Consider the following 12,329-nt stretch of genomic DNA (forward strand, 5'->3'; position numbering starts at 1 on the left):
CATGCAGAGATTTGCCTGGATTATCAGGTTGGACACAGTGAAAAAGAGAAGCACAAGAGTCAGAACCAGAGGGTCAGAACTAGTAGAACTTTGAGTTGAAAAAACTCAGAGGACCATTGCTGGCTTTGAAGATGGAAGGGGGGCCACGAGCCAAGGAATGTATGCAGTTTCTAGGAGCTGGAAAAGGCAGGGAAATAGATTCTCCCTTATGGCCTCCAAAAAGGAATGCAGCCCTGCTGACACTTGGATTCTAGCCCAGTGCAACTCATTTTGTACTTCTGACCTCCAGAACTGTAAGAAAATAAATGTGTGTTGTTTAAGCCACTAAATTTTTGGTAACTTGTTACCGTAGCAAAAGGAGACTAATAGAGTTACCAGAACAAGCTGCATTTGGATCTGTTCCTTAGGCCAGCCCTGGGAAAGCTGTTTATTAATCTGTTGATTTATTGTTATGAGCATATCAGGTGTAGCAAGTGTTTACATTTGGGGGGCTATCCTGTTTTATATGCAAAATTAACCACTTTAGGGGTAGAGGAGTTAACTTTTGACAATTCATTTTGATAAATGACATCATTTTTTACACCTAGCAGATGTTTAAAACGACAGTAAGTACCAAGGTTTCAGAAAAAAAAAAAAAAAAAAAAAAAAGTCCATGGGTTTTGGAGCAAGTTGCACCACTTTGGGCCTTTTTCCATCAGAGCTGCTGGGCAGAAATGTGGCTCTGCATTGCACATAGTGGTCCTCATCACCCTGCATTTGCTTGGGGGGTGAGATGATAGTCCAGATGTGGTGGGTATTATCACTTGAGCTTTGATTCCAGATTCCCTTTAGTTTTTTAAAATTTACTCTTTGCTTATATAGCAATGTTAATATGAATTCTCTGAGAGCAGGGACACATCTATGCAAGGACTTTCCAAACTATAATGAATTAAATAAAAGACGGTTTTGTTCATTGGATCATCTGTAATAAGTATCCAGAGGGTTATAGGCCTCCCAAGTGGTGATATCTTGGAGTTGAAGCATTAATTATTTAAATTAAAAATAATAACTTTAATGGATGAGGTTACTTTTTTTTTTTTTTTTTTAAAGGAATCCTCCAATAATCTTACCTTGTAGCTGGGAGACAACTTCCATTAATTGAGGGTCTCTCCTTTGTCCAATGTAGAAATAGCAGTGTAAGGAATAAAATCTTGAGTATTTCCCTGTATTAAAAAATGAAAGCTCATGTAAGATTTTTAAAAATAATTTTAAAGAAATATGGGTGGAAAATTACCTGGATGGCATAAATATATATTTGGCAGTTTCTAGGGGGAAGAGACTGCCTTATGTAAAAATACTTTAAAAATTAGAAACTCGTAAGACCACAGAAATAGGACATTTTCATATTTGCATTTCCTTTAAATATATCCTTTTTAGATTTGGAGTCACTTTGTTAGTTTAGGAGGGAAATTATAGATGTATAAAAAATAGGATTGGATTGATTTCCTCTTATAAATGAAGATTTGGAAAAAACAATGTAGAGGAAAGAGCGTTTCAGTCTGTATTCTAAAATGCTCTGGGAGGAGATTTTTTCTAGGTTCTGTAGGAACTTCTTGAGTCCTGTCCTGGGGGATGCAATGTTCCTATACAACTCTTGACTCATTTGCTTGCATTTTATCCTCATCAAGTAATTCCTGGTTAATAGTTTGCTTTTTCCTGTCAATATCTCTATAGCAGAATGAGGTTGTCTAGGTTATGTAAGAGGCCTAGTAACCTTTGCTAGTACCAGAAGGTATCTATCCTACCTCCTAACCATCATTGATAAGTTAATGGATTGGTGTTTTCTGCTGCATCTCCCATTAGTATGAATCAGTTCCCAACCTCTTTCCTGGGTGAACTGATGAAAGAGTTTCTGGGCAAAGACCAGACCTGGGACCAATGTGATGACCTGCCCCCTCCCCTGGAAGTAACCATCCGTTAAGAACCCAAGGTTGTCTAATAGAAATATATATGAGCCCCACATAAGAGTCACATACACAATTTGAATTTTCCAACAGCCACATTTTTTTTTCACAGAAAGTTAAAAAAAAAAAGGTGAAATTAATTTCAACCTTTTAACTCACATCAAAATGTTATATTATCAATTATGATCAATATAAAAATTCTTGACATGTTTATGCATTTCTTCTAAATCTTTGAAATCTGGTATATGTTCTGTGCTCACAGCACATCTCTGCATGGATTGACACTCTGCAAGTGCTCTGTGGCCACGTGTGGCTGGCAGCTACTCCACTGGGCAGTGCAGCTCTGGCTAGCTTTATCCTTAAGCAGCAACACCCTCCGTGAAGCTGAAGATAATTCTTTAATGGTTGCCATCCAGTGACCCTGGTGTGTTGTAGAAAAACTGAATGATGTCATGGAATCGCCCGAGTGAGCACCAGAGAAAAGTGTTTCTGGTGCCTTTTGCTAGAAAGAGTGAAAAAGCCGAATGGTAGGGTGGAACATGTCTCTAAAGTTATCTGTAACATAAATTTTTGAATTTCGATGTCAGGAGGTGTGCCTGGACCTACAAAAGAAAGATTTAGATAATTAGACTCAAGCTTACAGAAAAGATGACTGTTAATAGGGGTTTGTGAACTGTGATACCATAAGATGTGTGCAATGTCTGGCTTGGTGTCCCCTCACTGTCAGATCTATTTATCTGCCACCATCTTCATCCTGCTCTTACCCTATTTATATGCATAACGCTCCTCATTAGTATATGCACTTGCTCAGTTGCTGATGGGAACAATTTGAGAAGCGAGACTACTATAAAACCTAGATGACAGAAGTCATTACTTGATATCAAATATCGTCTGCCAGGAACTTTGAGATTAGAATAGAAGACACAGGCACAGAGTGAGAGGGAGAGAAGGGAGGGGAGGGAGGAAGGGAAGAATGCAATTCTGTGTAGGGAATATAACTAAAAGCAGAGGATTTCATAGCAAAAAATTCCCCAGCTACTGGACAAGCCACTGTTCTCATGAAATTCTCGAGAAAGTTTGCTTTGGGTTTCAGAAACATGTTGACTAATTCAAATACCTCCACAACACAGATGGTTGAGACATAGTCCCAAGCCTTCCTCAATTCCTTCTGAAATTAACGCATCCAACACAATGTTTTGCACACTTGCCATGCTCTAGACTTTATTCTTGATTCTAGGGATTCAGTGAACAGTAGTCAAGGTTTCTACCCTAGTGGAGATTGAGTTTATGTGTTGAGAGAAGAGGCTGAAAAGAGAGGTTGAGCAATGTAAACAAGTCAAACCAATAAATAAACAATAAAGTTCAGAGTTGGACCTGTTCTTCAAAGGCAACATGGTCATACTGTGGAGTGACTGGGAAAGCCTGCGCTATCAGTCAGGAAAGGTTTGTTGGAAATAGCGAGACTTGCAGTAGGGGGTAAAGGAGGAGGGTAAAGAGGAAGAGTGTGTGTGGCAGCCTGGGAAGGAGAGTGGTTGGTCACAGGAGAAGAGGGGGGGAGCCAGAAGTGAGGCCAGACCCGGCAGTGTGGGGCTTGCAGACTTTGTAAGGAGAATGAGCCTTCTTGCAAATGCAGTGAGGAGGTGTCCTGAAGTGGTCTAAGAAAGAACAGGCATGATCTGATGTATATTTATAACAGACCTCGGGCTGCTGAACAAAAAATGGAGTAGAAGGGGATGAGAGTAGAAGCAGGATCAGTTGTGAAGCTACTGCATAAGGAAGGATGCGGCCAGCAGTAGGGTGGCTGTGCTGGGGAGGGAGAGTCCTGGATGGATTTGAGAGGGATGGAGGGAGAATTGATAAGACTTGTGGTGAGGTTTGGATGAGTGACACGAGTGAGTAGAAGTCAAGCAGGACTTCCAGATGTGTGGTGGGTGAGAGGATTATAGGAAATAGAGTTGTGTCCTTGCCATGGGTTTGTTCGAGTTGCCTGTTAGTCATTCCTAATGGAGACAGGAGTCAGATAGCCAGCAATGACCAAGAGACCTGCATTCAGGTGTGAGGTCGGGGTTAAAGCTGTTTCATTACGGGAGTGGTGGCATATAAAGTTACAGGGAATCTCCAGGCACCTCGGGAGATTTCATAGGCAGAGAAGGGAGAAGGAGATCAGACTCCAAGCAGTAACAGACATGAGAGCTCAAGTAGGAGACCAGGGAGTAACCAATGAGGCAGGAGGAGGACCAGAAGAGGGGTGTTCTGACACCAGCAGAATCGGGTGTCTAGGGATCCCTGGGTGGCTCAGCAGTTTAGCGCCTGCCTTCGGCCCAGGGCGTGCTCCTGGAGTCCTGGGATCAAGTCCCACATCAGACTCCCTGCATGAAGCCTGCTTCTTCCTCTGCCTGTGTCTCTGCCTCTCTCTCTCTCTCTTTCTGTGTGTCTCTCATGAATAAATAAATAAAATCTTTAAAAAAATGGGGTGTCTAGAGCAGGTTGGCATCATCAGTTCTGATGTAAGTTCTTGAGAAGTTGAGGAAGAGGAGAACACAAGTATTCATTGGGTTTAGCAATATGGAGGATTTCTTTAGGTGATCTTGGTCTTTAGAGATGTGACTACGGCACCAATGAATTGGCCTCCAGCATCTCCTGCAGGAAACTTTCCCTACTTCTCCACATCATCTTTGCGGGCTAGGAGTTGTCTCTCTGTTCCACAGTACTGAGGTCTTTTCTCTGTCACTGGGCTACCATGTCCTAAATCATACCATGATTTCTGTTGAAATATGATTCTGTAAGACTGAGTTCTTTAACAGCAAAATTTATAAGTTGTGTTTTTGTTTTTTGTATTTCCTAGCACGAGGCAGACATTCAATATGTATTTTCTGAATTAATGCATGGAGTATTTTTGAATACTGCATTTTTGCTTGTGTTACTTACCCATGTGTTGTGGCAGGCAGAGGCCAATGAAGAGCACAGGTTTTCAGATTCTGTCTGCTGCCCTCTGCCTTTTACAGTGGTGGTCCTGCTGGGCTGAGGGTAGCTTTGGTCCCTGGTTTGCACCCTCACCCCTCGGCTCCTCCCCCTCCCCCCCATACCACTTACTAGTGGCAGCTTTGGAAGCCTTGCTTCGCTCTCTCCTTCTGGTCCTCTCTCCTTACCTCTTTCACTCATACCTAGTACCTTCTTGGAAGCACCTGTGAAAATAATTTCCCCTTTCAGAAACCACATCTCTTCCCCACCATCACATTCTTTGAGTGAAGTCATCTGCAATTACTTCATACAATTTACCACTTTTACCCCATTGTGTACTTACACATCTTCAGGCCTCAAGGCAACTGACTATAGCAACCTCAAAAGGGTTCTTTTCAGCAAGTTTCCTCTTTTTTTTTTTCCTTGTGGTTATTTTCCCCATCAGAGCTGTGTGGAAAATTTTTTTCTACAGTATTTCTATCACTTTGTTTTCCACTTCATTAACCTCCTGTTGCGACACCGCAATTATACTAGTTGCTGTGGAGATATTAAGTGCATTGCTAATAATGGAGGATTATTCCTTTAGGTGGAAGAATAGAAGCAAGAGGAGAATATAAGTCTTGTTTTTGTGCAAATGTTTCCTAGTAACAAAAATAACTAAGTGGTACTAAAGACTGTGGTGCAGAAATATCTATATGGGGTTGGCTTATGTTTGTTTTTGTTTTTGTTTTCTTTTTTTCTTTTTCTGGCTTATGTTTTTAGAAAGAATTGGCTTTCTTAACTAAAGAAGATATTAATTTAAGCTTCTGGTCCTCTTAGAGATGAAGTCCTTAGTTTAATACTTTATTCATTCTTTATATTCTTTGTCTAGTGTTGTCCCATAAAGACCAAATTTTTTGTGGACTTTTAAAATTTTTAAATCTTTTAAAACCTACTTCTTAAAACCTTTTTTAAAAAACTTTACTAGGGCAGCCCCGTTGGTGCAGCGGTTTAGCGCCGCCTGCAGCCCGGGGTGTGATCCTGGAGACCCAGGATCGAGTTCCACGCCGGGCTTCCTGCATGGAGCCTGCTTCTCCCTCTGCCGTGTCTCTGCCTCTCTCTCGCTCTCTCTGAATAAAATCAATCAATCAATCAATCAATCTTAAAAAAAATTTACTAGAGGATATAAATCTTAATATTGTTCATCCGATTTTTATTTAATGAAATCTTAGTTTTCCAAGGACCTTTTTTTTTTTTTTAAGGTTTATTCATTTTGGAGAGAGAGCTCATGTGAGCACGGGGTGGGGCAGAAGGAGAGGGAGAGAGAAACTTTTAGCGGACTCCTCGCTGAGCTTGGAGGCTGATGTGGGGCTTGATCTCATGGCCCTGAGATCATGACCTAAGCTGAAACCAAAAGACAGATGCTTAACCAACTGTGCCACCCAGAGGCCCCTCCATGGACTTTATTTATTTATTTATTTTTTAAAATTTTTATTTATTTATGATAGTCACACACAGAGAGAGAGAGAGAGAGGCAGAGACATAGGCAGAGGGAGAAGCAGGCTCCATGCACCGGGAGCCCGACGTGGGACTCGATCCCGGGTCTCCAGGATCGCGCTCTAGCCCAAAGGCAGGCGCTAAACCGCTGCGCCACCCAGGGTTCCCTCCATGGACTTTATTAGAATTAAAGTGATCATGTGTCCTGGTTTGCTCAGGATAGCCCTGGTGTATAACTGTTGTCCTGGTGTAATTATTAGTAAGGCTATCTTGCACTCTCAGAACTGGCCTGGTTAGGATGTTAAATTATGGTTACCCTAAAAGAGGCCACATTTAATTTTTTAATTTTTAAAGATTTGAGAGAGCGAGAGCAAGGGGAAGAGGACAAGGGAGAGAATCCTCAAGCAAACTCCCCACCAAGCACAGAGCCTGATGTGGGGTCGATCCCAGCACTCTAGATCATGACGTGAGCTGAAGCTAAGAGCCAGACTTTTAACAGATTGAACCACCCAGGTGCCCCAAAGGTCACATTTAACTAAGAAAACTAAGGGAATGAAGTACTTTATGTATTTTTTTGTTTTAATCCAGATAACATATATGTACATATTTTTAGATAGCTATAGATGGATATACATATGTGGATTATATACATCCATATATACACAAAAATGAATGTGTTTTTCTTTTACTTCCTCCAATAATAGTTTAAAACTTGCCAAATGTCATGAGGTATCTTGAAAGACACATGTATACTTATACACACATGTATACACACACACACACACACACACACACACAAACATTTCTCATCTTAATAATTCCCTTTCACTAAAATTCGTTTTACTGTAATAATGCCTGACCTGGCTCTTCCTAAAACAGACAGGAGCTATTTTCAGGGACTAATGTCCAAATGTTAGCTATTCTGATTTGAAATGACTTCTCATATCTCGTTTGATTTCCCTCTGTCTAATACAAATGCTCACCTGTAGTTCACATGAGATTTTTTTTTCCCTGCATGTAGTAGGATTGGGTGTGTACCCTAGACTATTCCATTGTATCATCTATTAGCAGCTCAATTACTGATACACCCAAAGGTAGGACAACAGCCACTAGAATAAGAAAAGTCTTTTAAAATCTTGGATACTTTTTTTTTTAAAAAGATTTTATTTATTTGAGAGAGAGAGGACAGCATGAGCAGGGGAAAAAGCAGAGGGAGAGGGAGAGGCAGACTGCCTGCTGAGCAGAGAGCCCAACATCATGCTTCATCCGGGACCCTGGGATCATGAGCTGAGCCAAAGGCAGACACTTAACTCACTGAGCCATCCAGGCACCCAAAATCTTGGACACCTTGAGAGTAAAATGTACCCTTTAGATATTCAAACTTGCATTTAAAAAAAATATGCACATTCCTTCCCTAATCCACCCCCTTTAGTGTCAAGTTTATTATTGTAAACACCCTGAAAATTGTATTAAGATTTTCATCATTGATTGAAGATCCTTGGGAAAATTTCTGGCAGTTGATGTTCTGGGGGACCTTGAGGTGGCTTGAAAAGAAAGGAAGAGTTAGTGAGTTGCCAGTATGGAAGGCTGTCTCTAGGGGTTTATCTCCAGAGAAGGGTGCTGACACATCCTTAAGTACATCAGGAGAAAACAAGTCGGTTGAAGGAGGAGGGCTTGGCAAGAAGCAGAGAGCACCCTTCTGTGCCAGGCTGGGTGTGCAGTTGTGAACAGACAGACATGGTCTCTCCCCTCAGGAGCCTACAGCCTAGTCAGGGAGCCAGCCACCTGATTAAAACAAGAAAACAAGTATATAATCACAAGTTGTGAAAGTGGGTCAGTGGTGCTGAGAAAGAACAAGAGGGGAGACCTTTCTAAGTTTGGGAAAGCACCCCTTGAGGAAGGAACATGAAAGTTGAGAAGCGAAGGCTGAGAAGATGCTGGCCGTTTGCAGCTGTTTGTGCAAGCAAAAAACCAGTGGTGATGTTGCTCTATCAAGGTGGGACTCGGGTTAAGTAATTTGTTTTGGATCATTTAGCCAATTAGTAGCAAATGAGGGGGCCCTTTGGATTCTTTTTTTTTTTTTTTTCATTATTGCCTTTTTAGATAGTTTTTTCCTAACGACTCCCTTCCCCCTGTGAAATTTTAATGCCCTTTGGAGGATCACAAACCATTTCTTCCACCCTGAGAGCACCAGTTTTCACCAACGAGAATGGCCATTCTAGTAGTAATTGTCTGTGGGGTTCATTTTAGGACAGTCAGAAATAGGCTTCTATTGAGTTCACATAGTAGTATCCTTGGATCTCCAACTGGATTTGAAGTTTCTTGAGGCAGAGACCATCTCCAGGAGCAACAATAGTAAGAATGGATGGCACTTACTGTGACACTTTTTAAAATCTTCCTTGAGATTGGGAAGAGTGAAATAAAAGTGTCTGAAGTAGAGTATGAAAAATCCTAATTTATCTAGTTTAATTTTATATTTAGATGAAGAAACTAAGACTACTAGGAACGCTCTTTAATTCATTTTGGCACCATTTTCAGGACACTCTTGGTCAGGACCAAATTCAGGAAGATGTGGATCGTCAGGAGTAGTCCAGTTTTATTGTATAGCCAGCCTGAAGATTGCATGTGCATCAAGTTGCGATCCTACCTAGGGAGATTAAGTTGGCAGATTCTTCCAATACTTTTCTAAGACATGATGAAGATTGTGAAAACAGTGCTGTATAGAAGGATAAAAAGGAAAATATGATTAAATGATCACTTCTATGTTTCAGAGGCAGCACATCTAAAAGGCAGCTCTATAGGAATTTAGGAGAAAAGCAAACTAAAGATACAGGAACCTTTTTAAGAGAAGGAAATTAAGGGAGTGATATCACTGTTTTTTACCACTGAGATTCTTTTGTCATTAAGGTTGCAATTATACACGTCTAAAGGATGTGAGTTTATCAAAGATAATTCATGTAATATATAGGGTTGGGAGAAATTCAGGGAATATATCTGAAATTGGGTGATGGAATTGGTTGGCCTCTTTTTCTGTATCTGTCTTTGTGTGTTCACATATGTGAACATCAAGCTTGTTCTAGTTTTCTGGCCAACGGTCATGGAAATTGGAGAAAAGGGCACCTGTCTAAATGACCAGGTCTTGTAATGTCCTTCTGTGCCTCTGAATTTTGGAGGTAGGCTCAGTGGATGACACAGACTTCTAAACTTTGCAGTGATTATTTACTTCTACTGTATCTTCATTCCCCCCCCCCCCCAGTCACATACAGATTTTAATTTTTCTTCAAGATCTCTATTCAGTGGTGTAACCCAAGTCTACTGCCCACTTCTCCCAACCCTTTCTAATCTTTCTTTTTGGTTGTTTTGTTTATCTTCTTGACAAGTTCATCACCTCCATAGTAGGTGAGCAAGAAGCAAGAAAGTTATGAAACTACAGCCAGGTGGACGTAATTTATAAAAATCCCTCCAAAGAGTAAAGTGGAAAAGACAAAAAGTAAAGATAATGCACAGTATCAGTCCCTAAACCTCACTTATATTCTTTGTGCTTCATTTGCACAAGCAGTGGAGCCCTAGCCCTACTTAGCCATCATGAAGAAAATGAAGCTGAATTGGGTTGGTTGGTTGGTTGGTTGAAATGATGTCCTTGCACTGCACTTCTAAAGTGCTATTTGTGAAACAATCAGGGTTGGATATATACTTTTTTTATACAAGTACTTAACTACCTATTTTTGAATTCTGAGAATCCTTCGACTCCTTCCAACATGAAACCAAAAACAGGAGATGTTGACAAAATGCTTTTTTGAATCCTTTGACTTCAAAGACATTTTTATTCATTTAAATGAGATTTGGTTATCTTCTATGAAGAATTTGGGTTGACTCTTTAAACCTAGTCAGAATTTAACAAATACAGCTGTCTGATGAGCCACCTTTATTATTAAATATTTGTTTTTAAATCATGTTACTAACAGTTTTTAAATATTATGTCTGGAAACGGAAGTAGTGGAAGTGATGTGTCAGCTGTGAATTGCTGTGGACACAGTTGTCAGTGAGAAACAGAATAAGCTGAGGGTGTGTCAACTACAGGACACTGGAAACAGAACTATGAGGCCCAGACTCCTGGGGGTCAGCCTCCATCCTGAGGCTGCTTTCACAGGAAGCAGTTTTAAGGTCTTACACCCTTTGGGTTAGGACTAAAGAGGAAAATCATTGTGCAGGAGGGTTCTACTTTATAAAAGGCTTTCAGGGTAATTAGGTTCTATGAACAACTGTGAACTGAAGATGTAATTCATAGGAGCCTTAAGAAGGCTCGATTGAAACTGAGATGTATTAATTTAAAATCACTGTATACCACTTACATGGAATTTTGCAAATGGCAGAAAAATATCTTTTGGACCTGGCCACTATTTCTTTAGTCAAATTTCTGTCTTATCATGTTGGCTGCATGTGAACTGATGGCAAGGTTCTTGGTAGAAGGTTCTTGAGGCAAAAGCACCTGGAGAACTCTTCAGTGAAGGGGCTTCATTAATGTGTTTGCCTACAAGAATGTTCTTAAGGAATGTCTTAGGTGTCATGTTGGAAGCCCCATTAAGTCTTCTCTTAGGTATGGTTTCATCCCGATACGGTTTTGCAAATAGCACGTTATGGATCTGTGCTAAGCGACTCCCTCCGTGTGCGTAGGCTGTACTGAATGAGGCCCTTAACTTCAGCAGTGATGAGATGTGCCCTGACATTTGGTATACAGAGCATGGCCTTCGTGTTTGTTGGAATGAACATGTATGTGGAATATGAAAACCTATGGGGGCCATGATGGAGTTATAGATCTAAACATATTATACCACAAAATGGAGTGTTGCCCTGACCACAGAGGTTGCTTCATCAACATTAAATAGTGTTTAGAATGCTCTCTACATTTAGAAGGCTTAAGTGCTTTTGAATTATAAAGCAAATTGTCTTTGTTCTTGAAGGATATATCAGGGCTGTTTTTGAAAATAACTTTGGAATATTGCTTTATAGCTTAAATCCCAATATTTGGAATATTTTTAATTTTGAAAAACTTATCACTATCTTAAATATGAGTGAGTTTATAGGTAAATTGAAGAAGTATTTTTTTTTTAATCAATAGGTTTGATTTTTTGGAGCAGTTTTAGGTTTACAGAAAAATTGAGCAGAAAGTACAGAGTTCCCACATGCTGCCCCTCCCCCTACTCCCAGTTTTCCCTATCATTAACGTCTTGCTTCAGTATCCTACATTTGTTATCATTGATGAGCCAATATTGATACATTATTATTAACTAAAGTCCATAGTCTACATTCAGGTTCACTCTTTGTGTTATATATTCTATGTGTTTTGAAAAATGTGCAATGACATGTATCCACCATTACAGTATCTTATAAAATACTTACTCTGCCCTAAAAATTCCCAGTAGTTTACCTTTACATTCACCAGCCCTAACTCCTAGCACTCACTGATCTTTTTTTTTAAAGACGTTTATTTTACAGAGTGCGAGGAGAGGGGCCGGCAGAGAGTGAGGGGAAAAGGAATCCCAAAGACTTCATGCTAAGCACAAAACCCAACATGGGGCTCAATTAAACAATGCTGAGGTCATGACCTGAGCCAAAATCAAGAGTTGGACATTTAACCAACTGAGCTACCCAGGTGCCCCTTTGTAAATATATTTTATCAAGTTGAGGAAGTTTCCCTGTAGTCTTAATTAACTGAGAGTTTTTATCATGAATGAGTGCTGGATTTTGTCAAATACTTTTTCTGGATCTATTGATATGATCATGTGATTTTTCTTTAGCCTCTTGCTGTGATGGATTACATTATTGATTTTTGAATGTTTAATTAGCTTTGCATGCCTGGTACAAATTGTAGCTATAGTGTATAATTGTATATATTGTTGGATTAAATTTGCTAATATTCTGTTGGGGATTTTTTTCATCTTTGTTCAT

General features: G+C 40.1%; 1 protein-coding gene and 1 long non-coding RNA gene across 23 annotated transcripts in view; one reads left to right on the forward strand and one right to left on the reverse strand.

The window, feature by feature from the left end:
• SGMS2 (sphingomyelin synthase 2) overlaps positions 1–12,329 on the forward strand; it is a 130,203-nt gene that overhangs the window by 56,853 nt on the left and 61,021 nt on the right. The window lies entirely within an intron of this gene.
• Positions 7,566–12,329, reverse strand: part of LOC144303836 (uncharacterized) — a 42,027-nt gene continuing 37,263 nt past the window's right edge. The window contains exons 3-4 of the long non-coding RNA XR_013370815.1: positions 8,549–9,096; positions 7,566–8,165 (exon numbers count right to left, since the gene is read on the reverse strand). This is a non-coding gene — a long non-coding RNA (uncharacterized LOC144303836). The remainder of the gene's footprint in view (positions 8,166–8,548; positions 9,097–12,329) is intronic.

This window comes from Canis aureus, chromosome 33, assembly GCF_053574225.1.
Source record: "Canis aureus isolate CA01 chromosome 33, VMU_Caureus_v.1.0, whole genome shotgun sequence".
NCBI classification, from domain to species: Eukaryota; Metazoa; Chordata; class Mammalia; order Carnivora; family Canidae; genus Canis; species Canis aureus.